At 37.0% G+C, this 22,688-nt stretch overlaps 1 long non-coding RNA gene across 1 annotated transcript in view; it reads right to left on the bottom strand.

The window, feature by feature from the left end:
- Positions 1 to 22,386, bottom strand: part of LOC121297323 — a 54,258-nt gene extending 31,872 nt beyond the window's left edge. The window contains exon 1 of the long non-coding RNA XR_005947150.1: positions 22,240 to 22,386. This is a non-coding gene — a long non-coding RNA (uncharacterized LOC121297323). The remainder of the gene's footprint in view (positions 1 to 22,239) is intronic.
- Positions 22,387 to 22,688: the final 302 nt, after the last annotated feature.

The raw sequence follows: 22,688 nt of genomic DNA, 5'->3' as shown, positions 1-22,688 counted from the left end.
CAGGGTTTTATTGGAGGGTCTTGTTTTGTGCTAAATAAAGTAATAATAATACTAATAATAATACTAATAATAATAATAATAATAATAATAATAATAATAATAATAATAATAATAATAATAATACTAACAACGTTCCATTCCACTTAACAAGGCTTTTAACTGTTAATTGCAGTGACGTTTAGCTGAGCCACCCATTAACCAGAAAACATGGTATATGGACCTCTCATTTAATTTCACTCGTGCAGCACAGAAACCAGGGGCGGGTATCACCTTCATGTTGGACCCGAGCAACCTCACGTATGCACTTACAGGAATATACTGCTTTACAACCTCTTATCAGCACTGCTTCATGACCTGTTTATTATACTAATGTTTGCCCACTCTACTTACAATACATGAATGCTTGACTCAACTAGGTGAGAGCAAGCCATTAAAAAAAAAAAAAAAAACAACGTGCATGATGCACTGCCATGGAAGGGCGAATAATAACTACGCCATTGTAGATTTACAAATGATGGGCATGAACAAAATGATGGGGGACTGTCATAGGCTAACTCTCATAGGCACTCAATGCAACTGAGGTCCAGTGTTGGACCCCGATCTGTATCAGTGTACAAGGACCGCTGTGCCAGTGTTGGACGTGGACATGCAGCCTCTATCGATCAGATTTAAAAAGCTTTGTGGAGAACATGGAGAGAACGTGTAAGAATGTGGAAAGACAAGGCAGCAGATTTGTGTGGCACATTTCAGATCATGTACTGAGCAGGTCACCGAAGTAAACAGCAGGGGAATGGTAACAACAGTCTAGTGAGACTGAATCAACTGGATTTGCACTCAAACCAGCACACATTCAGTTCACCTCATGAAACATTCCACTAGCAGATGAGGTTGATGTATTGTAATAAACAAAACTACATATTACTACATAATTCTAGGAAAGTGAATCAAGAAATATGTCTTGTATCCACCAGGCTGCCAGCTGGCATGAACAGTGGATTTTCACGTTTGAGTTTACATGTAAAGCAGGCATTGTTTACCTTTACAGACAGCAAGGAGTAAAAAAGTGTGGTCGGATTAAAAGTGCAAAACTGCTCTTATGCACACTTTCCATCACCAGTGGTTGCACACACTAGATGATGATGAAAAAAAATCTCTCTTGTATGACACTTAAACTATCACAGCTGCAACCTTATAAAATACTGCAAAGGTACTGTAATAAAATGACTTAGAGTTTCCTCCATTAAGACGAAGCAGGATAAACAAATGATTCAATGGCTTTTAAAAGGAAATTGCATCAAAAGATACTGCACCTGCAGAACTGAAACTAGCAACACAGTGGTGTGTCAACAGGACCACAAACAACGTATATTTCATATTATTTATCAAGGGGACGGGTGCATGGAAGACAGAGGCACAGTCCCACTTACAACTGAGTTTAAAAAAATAATTTATGATTGAAAAGCAAAAACATGGACAAACGTGGAATATAACTTTCCACAGACTGGAATAACACTGTGTCAAATCCTGGTTTCATTCAAATACACCATGGTGTGGTCCATTTTTTATTTGGGATTTTGTACAGTGCAGTAGCCTTTGAGATAACATTTCTCACCGGAAACAGCTTATAGCAGTTAACCAAGCGAATGTTGGTTCTCTAAGAATATTGCAAACAAATCAATACGTTTAAGATGTGCTTACATATTGTGTGCAGAGTGAATATATATATATATATATATATATATATATATATATATATATCTAATCTCTTGGTTTAATGTACTGTAATTATTTGTGGAGTGACAACAAAATTCCTTATTTGGTCTTGGAGACCTAATTATGCAGGGCTCAACATTTCCCAGAGCAGCTATGTGTTCTGCCCTTTGCCCAACAGTTCACAAATAACACTAAAACAATTTGATAAACGAGTAACGTCAATAATGGATTACATTTACCCAAACCTAGCTGCAGCTACAGCAAAGATTATCAATATCAAGGTCATGCAAGTTATTGTTAAAGATTAATTTATATATAGATATATAAATAGATAATTAAATATATTTCATATGTCAGTATATAAATAGGGAAGGACCAATTGTACTCTTCAAATAGCATGACAGGTATGGTGCTGTTCGTATCACCTGAGATCTATTTACTTGGTGTTGCTAGGAGGTGAATAACAATACAAAAGACATTTCAGAGTAATTCTACAACAAAGGAAAACATTTTTGGTTTGGTTTTATAAGAAATACAAGCAAAATACAAGACCAGATTTTAGATTCAATAGTGCTCTTCTGTGTAGCTCTTCCTGTTAAAAATAACATCTGTACTGTGCATTGTAAAAGGGATATGATACTGTAACACACTGTAGGATCCTTTTGTGGGTTTCCAACTGGAGGATGCAATAGCACTGCAATTTCTTTTCCAAATCCTCTCAAATACTTTTCAATAGCTTTATTTAGTAGCAGTTCAATGCCCCCACCAGTAATTGAAGGTCTCTCATTAACAACCCCACTACATGTGAGAGCCTGTACTGTATATCAGGGTCAAAGTCTTGCTGAATCTCACTGCACATGGTTTATAGGAAACCTCAGCTCGAACAATCATATATGGTAATAGCTTTTATTACATAAGGACAATACTTCAGTTTGATGATAATGAATTGAAAAGGCAGGGCATCCAGCACTGTGAGCCACCACAGAAACTGGACCAGTTTGCTAATTCCTTAGCATCTGGCAAAAACACCAGTTTTACAGTAACTGCTTACAACTGCTAACAATTTTAACGACAACAATAAAAGATTATTACCTTATAATAATAAGTAGTACCGGATACATACTGTACACTTCAGCCTTGTAATTGAGTTGTTGTGTGACAGCACAAAGATTAAACACTTTATTGGTTTTGGACTCAGGATAGCTTTACCAACCAAGATGAAAGCAAGCATCAAAGGAACTTACTTCCAGAGAAAAAACATAAAATCATTTACTTACTGGTTTTGTACATATAAGGCTGTAATGCCATCTCGGGTTTAGGGCTCTTGAGATTTGGAATAAGAGGCTCACTGTACACTATTCCTTATATTAAATGCTCTGTAAATTATGTTAATTACTGATACAGTAACTGCTGCCTGCTTTATATATTAATTACAAACCCTACCTTGTACCAGTGGTTTGTCTAACATGGATTAGCCTGGTATTTCATAGAGGAATGCAAACAAAATATTTTTACTGCATACTGTATGATCTGCAATGCTAACATTTACAGTGAAATTGCAATATACTGCTACAGTATATTTGTCCGCCACAATAAAAAACAAAAACAAACACAAAAATAACCTACAGCCCTATAATCAGCAGGGCTTGAAATGCCACGCTTTTAGGTTTTTAGTTGTCCATGCTAGCTGTCATAATTGCTTGGAAAGCAATAGAAATCAAAACACGCCATATAGAATTATGACATATTTGAATGCAAAGTATTAACACTGGACTAATTGAACCACCTTCTATGCTGAATTTTTCAAGTCTTGCAATGAGGTCATGGAAGGATATTAAAATAGGTCAAGTTTATAAAATGCGCTTGATTTGCACAGGTAGTGTTTTAGGAATCATAACAGTGCAAACCTACAAACAATAGTATTGGCCAAAACCATGTGGAAGAAACAATCAAATCTATACCACCTACATAGCATGCATATAAGGAGCAGGTCCTGTCTCTAGGGACCGGTAGGGTTAATCCTTGTCTTCTCATGATATACTGCTGTAGCACTTCAATATAACAGGATCCTGTGTGTGAAGTCTATGCACGCTCTGAAGTATAGTCTTCTCAGGAGAATTCATTAGAAAGGGAGTGCATTTACTGTAAATCACATTTCAAAACTGCATTCACTCATAACAAAACTAGTGTGTGTACACTCAGCTCCTAAACTCTCAAAGACTGGGAGAGGCAGTCACAGATCACTGGCCAAAGAATGTGCCTTGGGGAATATAATCAATAAAATAGATTTCCAATGACATTACTCCTGTGATTAACAATGGCCTCACAAGACATGCAGGTTTAATAACACAACAAAATAAAAAACTAATAAATTGGCAAATCATACTAGAAAATGAATGACTCATTTTTTGTTACATTTCCATGATATGATTATGCCATCATCAAGTAGTCTTAGAAAATGTATTTCTAATTTAAAAGGTCAATTTCACACTACAATTGTTTTACATCTTTAAAGACATCAGAGGGAACATTCTTGTTCTAGCCCTTTCTGATTCAAGTCCATTGTGGATGTACAAGTATTCGTCTCTTGAGTAAATCTCCCTCTTGTTGCAGCTCCTAGTCCAATGTGCTTTGCTGTATGGCAGCAAGAGCTGCACAAGAACAGATTCATTATTACACAAGCTTGTTTTCATGTGCTAACAACTAACCATGCTTTCCTTGCATACATCTTTTCATCTACATTCCTAAATGTACTATAAAGTTTTGCCACTGAGAGATCTTAAAAAAGATTACATTCAAATCTAATTTTAATTCATCATCAAAAAACAACCTTATGGACTGCAAAGAGCAACGGTGTGCAGTGGGTTAGATCGTGTATCACTCTTCAGAAGGCTGGGTTTTCAAACATCCTGCCACTAAAGAGACTTTGGGGTTATCAACAGATGCTATTAGTTTCTTAAACAGGCCATTTTCACTTCTATCTTTTCACATTTTTTTTTTTAAACCACTCCAGTTCAAATATTATTATTAGCAGTGAAATTCACTGGTCTGTTTAAATATCATTTTTCAGGTATTTTATTTAGTTGTTCAACCAAATACCGTAAAAACTGATGTATAAGTGTGCCCCCCTTTAGCACCCCCCAAAAATACCTATTAAATAGACTTATACAAAGGTTTTTAATGTTTTTACAGTAATTATTTTCCACAAGCCAGCATTACTCACTGTAAAAATGAACTTAACTAATGTGTTAAAATCAATAGCTGTCATTTAGATTTGTGTTCACTGTTTTTAATAATGTAGCAATGCCAGGGACTACAGTGTGAGAGACATTTAAAAATCCTGGGCTTTTGCCATTATCTACTATGGGATAATGACCGCTGTAATGACCTAATGGTCTGAGACAAGACTAAGAGGATTATAATACACTGTCTGTCCTGTTCAGAGATGCATGAAACAATTATCACTCTTGTCTATTAAACCATCACAAATGATATAAATAATGCATTAAGGGAACAAAAAATAATGTGCATATGCACAGACTACATTATACACTTTTGGTCTAGTTGATATAGGCAGATGGTTCTTTGAAGAAGGAGAAGGAAATCTTGGCAGTGTAAATATGGAACTTGCCTCCATGATGATATTATCAGCGGTCACGTGTTCCTGGACACACAGGGTACACAAACAAACCTGTTTTTAAACCTACAGCTACAGTTTATTTGGGCAGTACATTTCAGGCTGAATTATAATTGGCACAGAGTCATAAATAATTAGACTGGAACTAAAAGTAGTCAAGCAGTCTTTTTAATTTAGATTAGCTCATGATAAACAGCATCACATTGGGACCTGTCTCATTGTCTAGCACGGGAGATGCTTCAATCAAAATAGGGACTGCACAGATAACACAAACCTGTCTCTAATATGAGCTGCAGCATACCCTGGAAAAATCATAGCACAGTTAAGCAAAACACAGTACATGTTTTGAGAAAGAAACAATGGAAAAACAAACTATGTTAGTACATGCAAAAATATAATACAAAGCAATATAAGCAGAAAAACATTGCACACATTTACTATGGTACATTGTAGAAGGTTTTAAAGAACAAACATGCTTTCTAAATACTTTATACGTGTTCCTACTTAACAGATATAAGGAAAGTTATACTGTATCAACCACTTCATTAAGGCAATTGGGGCAATTTTCCAGTGTGGAGATGCTGACCAGACACGTCATACGGTTACTATGGAGACAACTATATATGTAAGCAAACTGTTCACAGTGGAAAACACAGACTCGGTAGAGAATTGTTTAAATTGCACCAATCTGTAGCTCTGACAAAGTCACTAAGCATATGCAGTGCCACCCAGTATACAATCAGAGCAGTCACAGCAATGACTAAATGAGTCACAAGATTAACAAAACAGCAACAGCGTGAAGGGTGTCCGTTGGTCTGCAACTAAATGCCCTAAAGCCACACTTTGAGTAGCATCGATTGTATGGAGACATGTTTCAATCAAACCCATTCTTGAAAAACAAGAACTCTTAATAACAACCCAAACAGAATCAAACAACACAACTTGTTGAAAAACTTGTTATTCTATGCATCTGAAAAAATATATTTTCCATCTTTGAGAAAGGTTTTGCAAACTGTAAAAACAAAACAAAAAAAAGTTTTATAAGTGTTTTTGCAACAATCTTCATATCAGTGTTTAAAAATAAAATAGGTTGGTAATACGTATAGAAATTGCTTTTATTCCAGTTTTAATGTTTTTTCTTTTATGAATGATGCTACCACAGTGAAAATTGTATCAAAAACAATTCAAGAAATCAGTTTATTTCTGATTTTCCAGGCAGGTATGAGTAGCAAAGGGAAAGTCAGAGTGTTATACTTTTCATACATTATAGCTAAAAGTGTCCTTTTTATATTTAAAATGTATTTACATTTTTCTAAGCCCAACCTGTTTTTCTAACTGTTCAGATACATTTGAGTCCCCCCCCCCCCCCCCCCCCCCCTCTTTTGCATCTGTCTTCCCCCTTGAACAACGATACTGAGAAACTGTGCATCATTCTCACACATGTGGTTGAAAACAGTAAACAGTAAACTGCAGGTTCGCTGCCCGCGCATAACAGCAATAAATAATACCACAGCCATTGCAGATTCCAACTACCACACAGCTCTTATTGGGAAATGCACAGACAATGAAAATGTTCAAACCCCATACAGACAATGAAGAATTAAACGTGCTGTATTGGATCATTTATTATTATTTTTTTTTAAAGACCTTTTAAAGGGTCTGGTCTTCTTTGCTGCTTGTGCAATCCATTTGGTTGTTGTTTCTTTCAGCTGGCATAGCGTGTCTACTGTGGTTTTCATACTGTTAGACAAAGCGCTGTGGTATTTGTAATATTTATGTTATATGTTTCTATGCTGCATCTGTATATTTGCTTAAATTCAATCCAAGTTACCGATAAGGATATATTCCTTATTAGCGGGGATGAGGGTGGAGGGAATGAATAGTGAATGTGATGTTTAATAAACGATTAGTCTAAAGTGACTAACTGTTGTATTGAGCTAATCATACAGAGTTAAAATAAGACTCACAATAGACTACACTAATCATGACATAACTCTTATTACACTAGAAATTCACACACCCTGTCATCATTGTAAAACACCAAATAGGCCATGATGTTGTTTTTTTTTTTTATTAAAAGATGAATGCATAATTCACCAGTGTAATGTTATTTAAAAGTCAATGAAAAAAACATTTAGATTCTTTCTTTTATAAATGTATTGTGGCACAATTAAACATAATAAGTTTCAATCACAAACTAAGCTTCAGATCCAAAAGGCAAACAATATATCTCGACTTCAAACTGCAGCAAGTAACTTACTCATTTAGACACCAAAACAGATGAAAGGTTGTCACTCTTTCCAATGGGGGAAACCACACGCTCTATTGGCCTTCATTTGAAAAAACTGTGGGGTTCGACAGCATTGATCTCATGATTTAGCGTAACCCTTCAGAGGGGTCTGAAACAGGTATTTCTGGAGAGCTTTCGTAAATCGTATATATATATATATATATATATATATATATATATTATTATATATATATATATATATAATATATATATAAATATAAGGTTTAAGCATGTTAACATTTTAATCTTGAATCATGCAGTGGATCGCTTGACTCATCGTGCATTCTCTCTGCTTATAAGATTATATTGAGTAGGTAAGGTAAGGTAAGGTAAGGTAAGGTTAGGTAAGGTAAGCTAAAATTATAATCACAAAAAAGAGTGTACTAAGAGAATGCAGGGCTTTTAGAGTTTAACCTGATGTGCAGCTCAGCGGCCAGTATAATCAGATACATTGCTTTGATACTGAAAATGGTATACTAGGTGCTACAGGCTGTGTAGAACATCCCTTTTATTAACACTACATGTGATTAGTTTTTATTACAAAGGTAAGTTTATATAACCCCCCCCCCCCCCCACACACACACACACAAGGATCCTACAGAGCAATGCTGACAAGCCTCTTGATTTTCAAAAAAGTGACATGTGGTCACTGACCTATGCTCACATGCCTGCAATGCTAATACAAGTTATATAACCCAGAACAGACCTGTCCAACCTTTTTGTTTAAAAGAGCCACACCATTGACATGAACATTTGAAAAAGAAATAAGGTTTTACCAGCCTGCAAAAGACCCAGCTTCAGTATGTGTGTGCTAATTAAACACATGTCATGCTTAAACACACCATCAAAATTATTTGCATTTTGACTGTACTTGCTTCCACCAAGATTGCCCTTGCAGTTTTTTTCAAACGCAACAGGAGCCTTAAATGAGGGGTTACCATATGACTCCACATACACAAGGACAGGTCAGGATTTTCAACTCACACCCCAATACATTCTGGTAAGTGTAGTCCTGCTGTGAAAGGTACCTGAGACAGGTAAAATGTACCAGAATGCATTGCAATGTGAGTTGAAAAGTCTGAAATGTCCCACACTGTCCTAGTGTACACAGAGTCATATGATAACCCTACTTAAATAGGCCTAAGGTGCACTAGACTTTTCAAATATGTAGTGAGAACTAGCTTGCTTTTCCACATAGCCACAGACAGCAGGCAACAGTTACTGTAAAACCTGGTTTTAAATCAAAGTAAAGGAAAAAAAAAAATTTATTTTTTATTTCCTAGCACTTTTATATCACCCTACTGCTGGGATAAGCCAATGCTGGATTTGGGATTTTATATTATCAGGAAATTCACCTGGACTGCAGCAACCACAGATGGTTACTGTGATCCACTGTGTCTGATTAGTACTGTCTGACTCAGCACAGCGACCCCTGCATTTTAGAAAATGAAAAACGACCCTTCAGATCAACACATCACACCGTGTATACTGCCTCCAATGTGAGGCTGCAAGTTTCAGATGCACACACACCTGTCAACAAGTTAGACTTGTTTAGGAAGAATTCTTCTTTCGTGTCAAAAACAAGGTCTGCATCCATAACACAATTATTCTTTTCAGGAGCTGATTAAGATCTGTCCTTTGATAACCCATCAATCATACTTGTCATTTTCACGCAAATATGTTGTCTTTGTTTTTTACTGCTATGAGAATCTCATCTTAAAAGAAAAACAATGCGGTCTCAGAGAGTAATGCATTGCTTGTAATGCTTTGTAGTTAAATTAAAGAAAAAAAATGTACAGAATTCTAAAGTATCCAGTAAGTATGGCTTAAGTTTGCCTAATGGGAGTCTGTCTCTTCTTTTTGCACTGAACAATGTAATCAGATTTCTGTAATTTTCAGTACAAAGTTCACAGGCACTACAGTCTTTATTGGCAAACTATCACCTTCTGCAGAAGGTTGCTTGCCAACTTGACTTAGCTCTTCAACTCAAAATGTATGATGGGAGCGTTCAACATTATGGATGATGTGCATTACAGCCAAAAAAAGATGCATTATATCACTGAATATAAGCAGGCTGCAATTCATTCAATTGTAGTTATAAAGGACCTCTTTGTATAGTGGTGTATTCAATTAACCTGTAATTCCAAGATCATTTTTAAAGGCTCAGCATTTTACGGTTTACAGGTAAACTGTTACCTTCTACACATAACTACACAGTTCAAGTCTGGGTCATATCCTGTTTCCTGATTTAAAGGTGATGTCTGTGAGGAGGTTCACACACTAACTGCTGGCAAGTGTAGTCCTGCTGCGAAAGGTACATTCAATTTATTTAAAGGTTGTAATGTATAAATGGCAAATCAGTCAGCCTTCATACAGCTTTACACAAACTATAAATCGATGGTAGGCATGTATACTCAAACAGTGTGCAAGTGCAACAGGGCACAGTGCAAGCGAGCGTCTAAACCATAATGCAAAAGAGCCGGGCTCGTCTGTATTTGTGGTTTCAGAGCTTTTAACCTCATCTCATCTCACTAACAGGAGACAGGGCAGAATCTGTAACGGCAATGCATCACACAACACTGCCCGTTACACTCCACCCCCCTTTTAACCTCGACGATCTATGAGATCCGGCTCATGGCTGGGCTCTTCAGCATTGCAGTTTACGCTCGCCTGCAGGGCGCATGCCCAGTCTCCGCCCTGTTACACAATCTTCACTGGCAACATGCCATTTCATTAAAAAAAAAAAATTATAGGTTAACTAAGGGCATTAGAGAGAAACAGCTTTTCCCGTAAGCAGCTGGCAAAGCCAGTTTTACAACTGCGGCGTTTCCTGGTATAAGCTTATTTGCATTGACCGTGATCATAAAGATGGCACTGTGTTTGCTATGATAGTATGCTAAATTGTTATGATTCTTTTAAAGTGGATATAAAAACATGGACATGTACTCTAACATGAGAAGTAACTAACAGCAATATATTCTGCAGAATTCCACACACTCTGCTGCAGCTACTTTGTATGGCATCAGATAATGCACACAAATATGTTAGGCATGCCAGCACATTAACATGACATGGTACAGAAGCTGCAGCTGTGGAGATGAGCTGTTGTTCGAGCCTTATAAAAACTTTCTTATAGTAAAAACATAGCAAAGTGTAATAAAGCACAGTGACAGCACGGTAAAGCATAAATAAGCACAAAGCGGTATGGTAAAGCATATAAAAAAACATGGCAAACCAGGGTAAGCCATGGTAAATGTGTAGCATAACTATGGGAAAAGCATAGTAAAAGTGCCATGCAAAAATACAGTGTTAAACTTGTATAAGGATCTCTACTCTACCAGGTGGGTCTGATTGACTTCAGAAGGGATGGGGAATGCTACTGTAGAAAGCCAATGGTTTGACCTGCCTTATGGAGTCAGCAGGAGTGACCCCTCTATACAAACATTCACCCCTGTTGTAGTGCTGAACTAGAGGCATCATACCTGCTATATTTACCCCCCTCCTCTCTGGCTCTCTACTGACCAAGGCAGTGATCATGCACATATTTCATTAAATAAAACAATCTTCTGGCACGTTGAGTGATTTATTTTAAATCACTTATGTGAGATCTGAGCCTATGTTTTAAATCAACTAGCACAAGAGCAGCATCTTATCTACTGAGCACAGGACAGCAGCCGAGGGAGTGCAAACAGGTATTACAGCTCTGAAAAACAACATTCCACACAATGTTCTGATACTTACAATTCCACTCACTGGCTTATTTTAAGCAGGTCTTCAGCCGTTCATATAAAACTGACAGATTTTTTATGTTATGCAAAAGCCCACATCTGGCATTCGTGTATGGCAGGTATTTGAATTTAAAATGATCATGCTCATGAAAGTATGCCATGGCAAAACAAAAAGGATAAAAAAAGTATGATACAGAATAAACAAACATGATAAAACATGATAAAAACATGATAAGCACCTGGGAAAACTAAGAAAGAAGGGTACTGTAAAATGTAAGCCTGAGAAATGACCGCCAAATGTCATGGAACTTTTCAGGTCCGCAATTAAAAGAGCCAACTGCACCAGGTGTTCAGAGATATAAAGCTTTATTAGTTTGCGCAAACGAGAACAGCTCAACACATCAGTGTTAGGAAGCCCGAGCAGTGTTCTGCCATACAGAGTTAGCATACAGTTATTATACCTTTACAGAAAGATAGGGTCGTTTCCCTTTCAACCGATAAGCTGGAGCCAGCTCAGTTGGGTTAATTAACAGATAAGCAGGAGACATGTTCCTTTTTGTCACACCACCCACAGTTTAGCATCTTCAGTCACACTTACCTGCAGTTTAATACATTTACTTTATTTCTATAAACTTAATAGATCATAAACTCAAAAGATTTTAAAACATATAACTCAGTGAATAAATGTAGTACAGGGTAGCAACAAACAGGTACAGGAATGGTTCTATGCAATTATTCCCCTACACAACTTGATTAGACTATTACATTTTTTATATATGTATAAAATTCCCAAGAAAACAGCTGTACTTTTTTTCCGAGGGGGTACAATAGTTACATGCAAAGTAACTTTGTAGTAGTTTATGTTCTATTGCATGCACAGTTTTGCAATTGTAGTATTTTATTTTCCAATGCATGCACAGTTTTGCAATTGTAATATTATATGTTCCATTGCATGCACAGTTTTGCAATTGTGTTAACTGCTTTTGATGTTAGTGTAAGTTCATAATTCTATTGACACAAAGGATCATCACAAGGAATACATTCTGTATGCTAAGATATGGTATACAATGCAATACAATGTGAAAAAAAAGAAAAACTATTAGATCATCTTTCATGGAGAGGAATCTCAGGGCACTGTGTTGTAAACAGCTAAAAGAATACTGATTTGCCACAAACCAAGTTGAACTGGACGGGTTTGCACAACAATAACAGACACCACAGGCCCGGCTAAACAGATATGTTTTTAGTTTACACTGCCAAGAAACCCAGGTACAGTAAGGTCACACAACTTCCATAAAGAGCCTTGTTTCCTTTAATAGTGGAGAACTTCCTTTCTGCATCATTAAATTTACAAAAGCTTATTCTTCCCTTTATAGTTGAAATTGCTATTCACTCCCCTTTCAGGTTGTGTGAGCAGCCTGCTGGCACATGTTTTGAACAGGCAAATGTCATCCTTTGTTTTGAGGCAGAGCAACCTTGGCAAGGTACTGTACCCTGTCACAGCCCTACCTACCTTTATAAAACATTAATGCAGCCATTCTGTAACATAAGCGTGACACCAATAGTTAAAGCATCTTGCAAAAGGGTTACCTTATCTGCAGCCCTGCAAAGCGTAGTGCACAATGCAAACAACTTCTGTTCTTTGCATTTATACTGTACCAAACAAAACTAGAGGGCACTGTCACACAGGCAACATAGGTCCCACACAGTATAAAGCTTTTTGGGAAACCTTTGACCTTCATGGCAAATCAGTTAAATTAGGCACAAACTTGGTTCATATTTATTTTGAAACTGAAGCAAGTAAATACTGCATCGGTCCATCCAAACATAAAAAAGAGGTCCATCGTCCATTTTTACCTTTCTTCTGGGAAGTGTGCAGTGTGCTAATTTGAATGCATTAATGCACAATTACACCACAGGTCCTGCCTCCAGTTCTATTGAAACAGTGCAGATGCTGTGATGACAGTGTGCCACGGCGGCAGGTGACATGATTCTAGTTTGGGTTGTTTTAGTCACACTCCAACTGAGTGCATGTGATCTTAGCTATCCTTTGTTTACATTGTATTGCATGGCAAAGCAGCAACAAAAATAAATAAATAAATAAATAATTAAAAGAGCAAGAATTTAACATCCAACCTGAACAGGATTCCATAAAATGGGCAGTGGTAATGTTAACACTTTATGATATATTGTTCAAGATTGCCAAAAATCTGCTGGTTTACTGTTTGGGATAATCTATGCTCCAAAAACCCTAATCACCAGCTGATCCATTTCAATTTTATTCACAGAATATATCTAACCCCTCGGAGATGATTCCAAATGAATCTCACTGATACCCCACTGTGTGCGCTTAGTCCTCTGGGTGCCATGGGCACTTTTTTTCATATGGTTTGGGAATGTCCAGATGTGGCTGTATTCTGGCATAAAGTTCGATCAACTCTATCCACTATACTCAAGAAAACTATTCCTTGTTCCCTTTTAGTCCTTTTGTTAAATGTTTTGTTGTACTGTATTATTGTATTGTATTTCCCACATTAAAAATAAATAAATAAATAAATAAAAAAATTGCCAAAAATCATTTTTCAGAATGTGGCTCCTCTCTGTTATTTTCATTGCTAATTGATTTGTGACTGCTTCTCATTTCCAGTCGCCATTACTCACACCTGTGAGAACAACATAACATTATTGATTTCCCATTCTGTGCAATAAACTTTATTACTAAAACCGCCCAGAAGCTGCACAGGGGACAAAAAAGTTACAGCTGACATGTAATACAGCCATGTGCATAACATACTGACAAAAACTGTTCGAAGTGTTAAACAACCTTTCCTTTAATTGCCCATCCCCTGCATGAAATTGGTCTAATATTAATTGAACCACTGCAAATTCAAGAATAGGTGTGAAAATGGTGTGAATGATATTGAGGGATGCTCATTGATTTGTACTGTCTAGCAGACTAGGCACTTCACACAGTTTCAGCCTTCATAGAAACACTTGCAAAGAGACACTGATCAGTACTTTAATACTGTACTGGGTCGGAACACCAACAAATTGACAGAGAATATTGTGGCGCCGTCCCTTTTAAGTCGCTGACAACGTGAGTGTCGTTTAGTCTTTTAATTACTAAGTACAAACAGAACTGTAGCTGGCTTCCTCTCATGCACTGCTGGCAGGTACTACCTGTCACTCAAAGCGGTCACACTCACTTTTTTTAACGGCTCCCCTCTACCATTCACACACGCAACCCTCCGCAGCCGTGCAATCTAACTAACCACATTCACTCCCGGCTGCGTGCGCACACTCGCATCCACACCCGTTTAACAACACACGCACACAACGCGTACAACACATAACACCCACAGCAGCGGGTCTTTCGAGCCCCCAGTAGTCCGGGTCACTACAATATCATGCCATTGATCTTGTTTTTACTGATTAAGCACTAGAAGAAAACTTCGACTATTTGTTGTACTGTTCGGTCAAACAAATTGAGCCAAAAAGGTTCTTAGATGTGGAGCCTTTTATCTAGTGCTATTTGAAACCGCTTGTAAGGTTCTGTATTTTTACTTTCTAATAATCAATTTAATAGTTAATGCAGTAATAGATTCAAGCATTCTCAAAGTGGGACAAACTGGAAGAGTCACTACATGCCGGTGCATAAGCAGGGCTTCGAGTTTTCAGGTTTTATTTTTGATCACGTGATGTCCCTTTAAACATATTTTGAGCCGATTCGCTTTCTTAATCAAACACTAATTCCCTAAGGAAGTTGTTTCTTTTTACCCTCATATCTTGATTGAGTTCACAAAAGACGCGCATTGATCTCTGCTGATTCTATCTGAACCTACATTTCGTTCTGGCTCTGATCGCCGAATTCAGCTTATTAATTTCCACTGCGTTAGTTTCTAGTAGTGCGTCGCTAATTTAAACAATCTGGTATTCATTTAATTGGTCCAGTTAACTAATTTAGGGTATGGTTAGAACACAAACCAGGAGGGACACCGGCCTTCCATGACCTGAGTTGTGCACCTCTGGTATAAAAGGGAGGGAGAGAGAAGGAAAATGAAAAACCGAAAACCAGAATCTCTGATTATGATACTTGATTAGATGTAGGCTACAGTTTTATTGTTCTCTGTTAGGGACTAAAACAGCTCTTTGTATTCTTCAGCTGGCACTAAGGCTACCACTACTTCTGTATGACAAACAATGCCTGCATAAAGCCTGACTTCCTGGAAATGCATTAGAAAGTGATTTAAGCATTTGTGTAAGAGAGCTGATAATAGTAGTAAAACATTTAATTAATGTTGAAACTTTTTAATAGGCTGTACAGTCAAACAGTTGTGTGTGTGTGTGTGTGTGTGTGTGTGTGTGTGTGTGTGTGTGTGTGTGTGTGTGTGTAACGTGACCAAATACTGTTTTACATTCTCCCTACTGTTAAGTCTATTTATATAAGAAGTTATTTATTTTACCTTACTGTAAGGACTACCCACTTATTTTAACCTAACTGAATAGCTGATAGGATTAGACTGGAATTCGATACACTTCTTTCTCTGGTTATACAGTTCATATTTGGGATCTGCTTCAGTTCACATTATCAGATAGATATCTGTCTTATTTAGGTTTCATGATCTCTGTATGATGCTGCTGATTAAGTTTGAACCACATGTTTTTACAGTGCTGTTTGTAATTGGGGATTGTCCTTTTTATTGTTTCCCATGACCCCTTGTAAACAAGGCCTCGGTCTCAAGTGTTTAAATAAATAAATAAATGTGAAGAGAAGTGTCATGTTCAAGGTTTTTTGTTCTCAGGTTTTCGACTTAAACTATAAACACCAAGCTACATTGGCTGTGCTCCAAAGGCTGTTAACCCTTGAAAATAAATACCCAATTTCCACTCAAATATAAAAAGTACAGAGGCCGAAAGGAACTTTGTTTTAAAAGCTGCACTGGGGGACACAAAGACTTTACTAAAACGTGTTAAAAAGAGTGATACTGCCGCCTACAGGACAAGATAGGCACTGCTAACACTTTCTTTGTTACTCTACTGTCAACACTCCCATATCCAACCCTACAAAATGTTGACTTCAGTGATGGTTAAAAGACTGTGACGCAAATCAGATTATTTCATTTTGGCCCGTTCCAGTCCTTGCACATTTTTCAGGGAACACAAAAAAAACACAATGTCAAAAATACCTAGCTGAAAGGATTGTGTTTTAAAATAGGTAGGCTTCCACTTAGATGTACTGTAAATTGGTTTTGTTGATACAGTACTATATTTTCAATAGAAGTATTTTAATTCAGAACGACATGATTATGAAAATGTCACTTGCCATATGTGGACATGTGGAGTGTAAATGTAAACATACTTTTAAATCCAGTACTTATTGTAGAAGTATGTACAATTCCACATTAACGACTCAACAGTAAAATTAAATCAAAATGTTACCCATGCACAGAACAGCGTACAACGTAAAAGTTAATGCAATTTAGCAAAATATTAAAAAAAATAAACAGACAAACAACACAGTTTCCAGAATTAAAGCAGTATCCAAAAATATTCAAATGGCAGAATATAGTGCTCGATAAGGCCCTAATGTCACAGTTCCCTTGCAAATGAAAATGCACAAAAACAACACACTGTTTTCTTTAATATGCAATGCAATAGCGTACAAGTTTTTTTTAGTTTTTTTATACGTAAAATAAACGAATATTTTCAGAATTTCAGCAAAATAACAAACAATAACACTCGAGTGAGCGAGTTAGCATGAGCAATGACTTCCATGTTTGAGAAACATGTGGAATGCTGATGGAAACAGCACAGTCACTGCAGCGCAGGGGAGGAAATGAGCCTGAAGACCTCAAAAGGAATCCACCAGGACCGTTTACAGCCCTGCGTTCTTTAAGTAACACTCTGTCATTTACATAACAGTTTAGAGATCATTTTACTTTCGTTGCCATTTGATTACACCGTGTAACAATTTTTTTATTTTTTTTGGTTCCTGGGTAGTAAGTGTTATTTCCTAATTGCTTATGCCTCAAAAGTCTAGAAAATGGCTATTATTCCCCACAAACTTTGCTTTTGTGACCAGGACAGTGATATTTTGAAATGTACCTATTTTCCAGAACATTCCAGATAGAGTCAGTGCTGAGTAAACGTGGAGTAACTTCTAGAACTTTCTAGAACTTTCCAGTAATATAAATAGTAGTATAAATACAGGGGCCTTAAGCCCACCAGTTCAGTTTAGTTCCAGCTGCCTAAGTGGATACGTGAGTATGGCTGGGAGGTCATAGGAGACTTCAAAATGGTGGCATTCCTGATGGGTCTCTGTCACAGAAACGGCCGAAGTGGGCGGCGTCAGAATTAATTATTCACTTGAATCCCAGCACGTGAATTAATTATGTGCAACCTTGTGCTCACATATTAACTACTTTAAATGTACGTGAAGTGATGTACAATCATGTGCCTAAATACAAATATACATTTTAAACACTGGTGTTACAGACCCGTTTATATCCCGTGTACCAGTGACTATACACCAACATTTACACAACATATAACAGATAACATACACAGGGGAGGGCACTTTGTCTCAGTCTCCAAGGCGGCTTTACCAAGTTTCCCTGCTATCTTTGCCTTTGGGACAGCAGGGACACCAAGGCACACTACCACAGGTGGGACTGGCCACAGCGGACCGAGTTCTCTGTGGGGAGGAACAACGTCAAGTGGGAGCCACTGGTGGACCCCCGGAAGGTGCTGATGCCACCACTGCACATCAAATCGGGCCTTATGAAACAATTTGTCAGAGCTCTAGATAAGGAGTCGGCAGCCTTCAAGTACCTTCAAGACTTCTTCCCTAAGCTGTCTGAGGCAAAGGTCAAAGCCAGTGTCTTCGTCTGACCACAGATAAAGAATATCCTGGAGTGCAATGAATTCCCCAAGAAGCTCACTATTAAGGAGAATGCGGCTTGGAACAGCTTTGTCGCAGTGGTTCGGGGCTTCCCGGGCAATCACAAGGCCGAAAACTATGTGGAGCTGGTTGAGACTCTGGTGAAGAACTATGGCACAGAGGGCTGTAGGATGTCCCTCAAAGTCCATATCCTTGATGCTTATCTTGATAAATTCAAGGAGAACATGGGAGCATACTCGGAGGAGCAAGGCGAGCGCTTCCACCAGGATATACTGGACTCTGAACGTCGCTACCAAGGACAGTATAACGAGAACGTGATGGGAGACTACATTTACGGGCTGACTCATTAAAGTGATTTACAGTATAATCGTAAATCTCGAAAAACTACTCACTTCTAAATCTTTTGTAGTCATTTTTGTATTACTTTAGTATAAATACATGTTAATTTGGATTCATATGTTGTTTTTTTTTTTACTTTATGTGAACGAAAAGACCCAAATTCGCCCATTTTCTCATTGGAAATAGGTAAATTTCAAAATACCACTGTCCTGGTCACAAAAGCAAAGTTTGTGGGGAATAATAGCCATTTTCTATACTTTTGAGGCATAAGCAATTAGGAAATAATACTTACTACTCAGGAACAAAAATGGTCTTACATAGTGTTATTTGAGCACCCACCAAATTAAACAAACTTTTTTGTTTTCCAAATGCAAAATTGTAACTTTTTTCCCCCTACAGCAAGTCTGCCAGCGACTGTACAAAAAAGCTATCCAGCACAGATCTAAGTCGAGGTTACATAAAGCTGCAATAGCATGTTCTACAATATAGCATATCGGCAACGTGTAACAAATCATTTCTAATGCTTTACACTTCACTACAGTAACACGCTTGACTCTTTTTACTTTTTACTTGACTCTTTTTGACCACAGCTGCTTTTATTATGATATCTGTTAACGGGGGTTAACTTTTGGTTGAGATGTTTATTTTTTTTTTTTCTAAAAGGAAACAAAACATTGATATGAACTATTTTCCATGTTTATGTTAATTGGTGTAATAACTACTAAGTGCACCTTAGCGTTTCTTTAGATGACTGTAGCATTATCACTTTTCATTTTATATAAATAAGGGGAAAACGTTTTAGATGCAGAATAGGAACCAGAAGAAACTTTGAGGGCGGGAGCAGCGGTGTTGTGTTTCCGAGCACTCTGCTTTCATTGGAAACCTTGTGACACAGAGTCAAGGCGAAACAGTCTCTCAAACACAGGAGGCGGGATTTCAGAGTAAGCCGTGATTATCCTCGGGGAATTCTGAAATCACATAGGTTTTAATACTGATGTAATGCATCTGTAGTTATGGTTGATTGATTCACTTCATAATAGGTAGTATTGTGTAACTTTTGTGATGAAGTAAAGATATCTTTTATGTGGAGGTGTGACAGGGTGAAAGGGGCCAGTCTGCAATGCTTGGTACCAAAAGTGGGAACACACAGTCAAAATTTTAAAATGACTTAATTGCATTTATTATTTCCTTAGTTATCAACTGTGCAAGGTTTGAATTTACCGACGTAACAGTGTTGGAAATCCAATGAGAAAAATGCTCAGGTAAAACGACTCCCGCTTTGAGAAAAACCGAAGACGCAATAACAAATAAATAAAACCGTGGCGATTGTGGTAAAACACGGGATCACGGTAATTATGAAAAGTATTTACATTTTCAACACAAACTGTTGTTTCATATCCCGGTGTTGACTGCAAGGTGGAGAATGTAATTAAAATGTTCTTATTTTGGATTGGAACATTTGGTGAGAACCCAAAACATTGACAATTTATAAAATAAAGAAGTAATGCATTCTGAATGTACAGATATTTACATGTAGCAAATAAATGAGGATTTGTCTTATCATATGTAGCACGCCAAACCCGCATTTTGATGTTAACCTTTTGGTGTAATTCGGTGGATGCTGTAGAAGGCCCTCCCTCGCGGAGCTTCCAAGTTTTATAGTTGTATTCGGCTTCTCTACCCTCCCTGGCAGGATTAGCCACGCAAACTACCTGGGGGCGAGTCGGTTCACTTGTCAATCTGTTAGTTTGTTATTTGTCTGTGTGTCTGTCTGTGTTTGTTTTTGTTTTATAGCAAACCCGCAGACCAAGTTATTCCTGCTTCATGGAGTTCCACTGCGAGTGGTAAATTGCCAGGGCGAATCCCGCACACTCCAAACTTTGTATAAATTCCTGCAGTTCGTTGTTACTCCGAGGGATTCTCAGTCCCTGTCTGCCTCAACCGTTTCGCTACATTTATTAACTTGAATTCTTCAAATCCAGACCTCTTCCCTCGAGGACCTGGTCAGGAAGCCAAGCTTAGCAGCTTTCTGAGATGCTAAGAATCCACCCTCACATTAATTTCCATCTTCCCTGCTTCAGGCCATTCCTGCAACCTTCCTGTTCCCAGATTTGCGCTTCTTCATTTGCCCCAACTTCATCAAGGCACTTAAGACAACTTTCAAAGTCCATTTCATTCAATTTGAGCTACCAGTCACTTTCGGAAACTATGCCCTACGATTTTCAACATTTCAGTCAAATTGTTCTCCTATACTGCAATGGACAATACACTCATAGACTGCTCCTGATCAAATCAATATGTTTTACAGCAGCCTCAGAGCAAACGCACTTCCATCCTTTCAGGTTCTGCAACGGCATCAGATCTGTTCATTCATCTCTGCCCAAAGGCAGCCCCATCTCTGATATCATCTAAAAAACACCTTAACTCTCAAGTACCAATTTCCACCACATTCAACAGCTCTCTGCTCTCTACAGCAGGCCACTGCACACTACTGACAGCATTCCATCATTTATAACCTTTTAAACATTTATCTTAATAAAGGTTTCTTAATAAAGATAAACTTAAACACATGTTACAGTATTGGTACCAAGTATATAAGACCCTAAACTTAATTATTCTACCAAATTCGTGTGACAGTATAGTATTTATTTTCATATTTAAATGGAAATAGAAATAGTTTAGCCTTTTAAACAAAAACCACCACCACCCAAAAAAAAAGCTGGCTCAGTTTGCATCGGCCATCTTTGCAGTCTGAAATATCAGAGGGACATGAAGTATTCAAATTGGATTCCAACGCTATGATTTGGAATGCCATGAAAGTTTAATCTGTCATAGCTATGTTTAAATGCAGTATCAGTATTTAATTATATTGACTTAATGTATGCACTGTAATTATACTTTTGCAAAAATATTTAGGTAAATAAAGATAAACGTAACTGCACAAATGACTTCTTATGAATCCAAAAACAACATTGTGTGCAAGAGGATGCTTTTTTAAAATTCTAACCTTAAACCTGAAGCAGTGAATCCTGCATCACAAAGATTTGATTGAGATATGAACTCACCAACCACCTATATATATATATATATATATATATATATATATATATATATATATATATATATAAATAACATTTCACATTTAATAAACTCTAATACGATGTTCTGAAAGTTCAAGTCACATTTTATTTAGCAAAGTAATTAAGCCACACGCACTTTCACTAACAGAAAGTGAAAATAAAAAGTACTGTTTTTAAAAAAAATATACATGTATATAAAAACATATATTTACATTATCATTCAAATTACTTTGCAACAATGTGACACTTTATATAGTTTAATGTTACAAAGTATAATATATTCAATTGCTTTTATTAAATTACTTAAGTTTTACTTTCGAATTCACCTCTAACGGAACGCTTAAGATGGTAAACAACAAATCTGTGGAATAGCATTTATATAATCTTTGCTAATTTGTATGTATCACACTTTCATAGCTGTATCCTAAAGCTGTCAAGAAGTGTTCTAGACTAATACAATGGTTTCAAACCCCATTTTGTTTATTTTGCATTTATTCTGTATACATTACTGTTGTATTTTATATTTTAAAATAACATATAATCTGACTTACCTTGTCAAAAATAAATCAAATAGATAATTTGTTTTTGTAGACATAACTTCCAATAAATCCATTTGAAAAGCTTAAAATCCATTAGTTGAAATGCATGTGGCTGTTTTTTCTGTTCCATACGCAGTATTCAGTTGATTTTACTTTCACTTTTTCTTTCAACGCATAAGGGGGTGGGGACAGGCTTTAACTGAGTGACAAAATAAAAATGCCATCTTGCCAGGTACAATTACAATGGTATTAAAACTGTGAAAAGTTTTCATATACTATATATATATATATATATATATATATATATAGGATATATATATATATATATATATATATATATATATATACACACACACACACTACCTGTCAAAAGTTTTAGAACACCCACATTTTTCCAGTTTTTATTGAAATTTAAGCAGTTCAAGTCCAGTAAATAACCTGAAATGGGACAAAGGTAAGCT

Source organism: Polyodon spathula, chromosome 22, assembly GCF_017654505.1.
Source record: "Polyodon spathula isolate WHYD16114869_AA chromosome 22, ASM1765450v1, whole genome shotgun sequence".
Lineage (NCBI taxonomy): Eukaryota > Metazoa > Chordata > Actinopteri > Acipenseriformes > Polyodontidae > Polyodon > Polyodon spathula.
The sequence above is the reverse complement of the archived record's forward strand: the minus strand, read 5'-3'. Positions and strand labels throughout refer to the sequence as shown.